This window comes from Vigna radiata, chromosome 4 (assembly GCF_000741045.1).
Source record: "Vigna radiata var. radiata cultivar VC1973A chromosome 4, Vradiata_ver6, whole genome shotgun sequence".
Lineage (NCBI taxonomy): Eukaryota > Viridiplantae > Streptophyta > Magnoliopsida > Fabales > Fabaceae > Vigna > Vigna radiata.
In genome coordinates this window covers 773768-776371 of record NC_028354.1, presented here as the reverse complement: position 1 = coordinate 776371, position 2604 = coordinate 773768, and the positions used below count along the sequence as shown (strand labels likewise).

General features: G+C 37.1%; 1 pseudogene; it reads left to right on the top strand.

The window, feature by feature from the left end:
- LOC106758223 overlaps positions 1-642 on the top strand; it is an 8008-nt pseudogene extending 7366 nt beyond the window's left edge.
- Positions 643-2604: the final 1962 nt, after the last annotated feature.

The window sequence follows — 2604 nt, the reverse complement described above, 5'->3', positions numbered from 1 at the left end:
AATTCTTCTCCTTATCGTCCAAAGATGAATGGGGCAGTAGAGGCTGCTAACAAAAATATCAAGAAGATTGTGCAGAAGATGGTGGTCACATATAAGGATTGGCATGAAATGCTTCCTTTCGCTTTACATGGTTATCGCACTTCGGTACGAACATCGACTGGGGCAACGCCTTTCTCGCTTGTGTATGGAATGTAGGCAGTACTTCCGTTTGAAGTGGAAATTTCGTCCTTACGAGTTTTAATGGAAACCCAATTAGAAGAGGCTGAGTGGGTTCAAGCTCGTTTCGACCAGCTCAATCTCATCGATGAGAAAAGATTAACAGCAGTATGCCATGGACAATTGTACCAAAGAAGAATGAAGAAGGCATTTGACAAAAGGGTAAACCCAAGAGAATTTCATGAAGGTGAGTTGGTGTTGAAGAAAATTCTACCTATACAAAAGGATCATAGGGGCAAATGGACTCCAAATTATGAAGGGCCATTTGTAGTGAAGAAGGCATTTTCTGGTGGGGCACTAATTCTCATGAGAATGGACGGAGAGGAGTTACCATTGCCAGTTAATTCTGATGCAGTAAAAAAGTTTTACGAATGATGATTCCGTGATAGTGGATGCCATTAATGGATATTGATAGTATCTTTAAAGCTTATTGAACTCTGTGTTATTTCACTAAATAAAGTTCACGTGATTTCATTCATATTTTGGTTGTTTGCATTCCATCTGAAATATTGCATGTCACGCTGAGCTGTTAAGTAATTAAGGGAAAATGAAAATGAAAATAAGCAAACTCGTGTTGATAAAAGCATCACAGGTATATCCGGTTGGCGAGCTCGGTCCTGGAGGATGTCGAAAAGAAAAAAAAACGAAAAAGAGGTGAAAAAGAAAAGTCACATGTTGAGTTTGTTGTTAATAAAGTTGTCAAGGGCATAGTATTTTCGAAAAAAAGAAAAAAAAAAGTTTTGAAAAATACCGTTGGTGAGTCCTTTCCTGATTCAAGGTTTTGGGGGTAACCGGTGTTCTTTTCTTGATAAAGCATCTACATTCACATTACTTGAACCCTAACCTTTTCGTTTCCCTTAAGACAAAGGATTGCCATACGTATAATATTGGGGCAGTTTTCATCATGTTACATATCACCAATAATTTGTTGATCAGGGAGATAGAAATAAAAAAAGATATAATAAAAAAAAAAGAAAACAAAAGAAACAAAGCAAGGAAAAAATGAAGTCGATGTGTCAAACACTACAGAGTTTTGTTTCAGGTTTAAAGTCGCGAGAAAGTCAGGTAAACAAGATTCAGAGTGACGTGTGGCCATTTTTCGTTATCCAAACGTCAAAATAAGTTTATCCAATTGCACCCCTTTTGAGCCAAAATTCATAATTGTTTTCATCACCCTAGACAAGAATCATTAGCATATCAATGTCAACCTAAAAGGGTACATCATAAGCATCCAAAGTTGAGGAGGAAACCTCTAAAAGGAAGAAAAAACAGAAGTGAAAAAGGAAAGTATCATAAAGGGCCACAACAGGGGCAACGAAAAGAATGATCCAAAAGGAAAGAAAGAAAAAACAACAATGAAAAATAAAGGATGCCTGAAGTTCAAATCCCTAAAGACAGTTGACTGGACACCTTGTAAATGATTCTTGTTTAAAACACTTTAACCGTCAAACACTTTGGGCCTTCATTATCCCTTCTTTCAAAACCCTTTGACCTTTAGCCATGGTACAAGCCAATAAAAGTCCACACTGACTGAAGACTGTTTGTCCTAATCTTTCTCACGAATTTAACTTTGAAATAGAATGATGTGGTGAATGACACATTCAGTTTTATTTTCAAAAAAAAAAGGAGAAAAAGAAAAAAAAAAGACGAAAAGATGTGAGGTCTCCCCGTCAATCGAAAATCATCCAATTTGGGGCAATCCTTCCTACCCAAACCTTTTCACCTTTCCAAAGCATACTTACTGTGCAAAATTGGGGCAGTATTGAAGCCCAACATGTTAATAGCACTTTCCCCCAGATGAGGGACACACATACATTAATATTTGCTCACAGACAATCATTAGTCATCTGCTTTTCATAATCATTTCCCCATACCCTCCAGGGTTCAAGTTAATTTGGATTGCAAAAAGCGATAAAAGAATTTTAACTCAGGGTTACACTCTCTTCCTTCTCATCAAAGGGCTTTATACCTCTCAACGTTGTTTTCAAGGAATGCGTTTTGAATGCACATCGTGTCTGATGACAATATTAACAATGGATTCCAAACATGGAATTTTAAAAAGAAAAAAAAGAGAGAGAAAAAGAAAAAATGATGAAAAAGGCGAGAGTAAAAGAAAAGAACGAAATGAAAGTCTCGTGTGTCTATGCATTCATGCACCATCATGACATAACATCATCTCAGAGAAAGTGAGGAGAATTGTTTGCAAAATCTTCATGTTTTACTCGGCATTTATCAATTTTTCAAAGCTGTCAATCCAGGTTTTAGTTTTCTGTTATCGGCCCTCTGCGTAACAATGGTTGGATTTAAATTTCTGTTCTGTGAGTTTGGCCCTCTGCGAGGCAATGGTCAAATCCAGGTTTTAGTTTTCTGTTATCGGCCCTCTGCGTG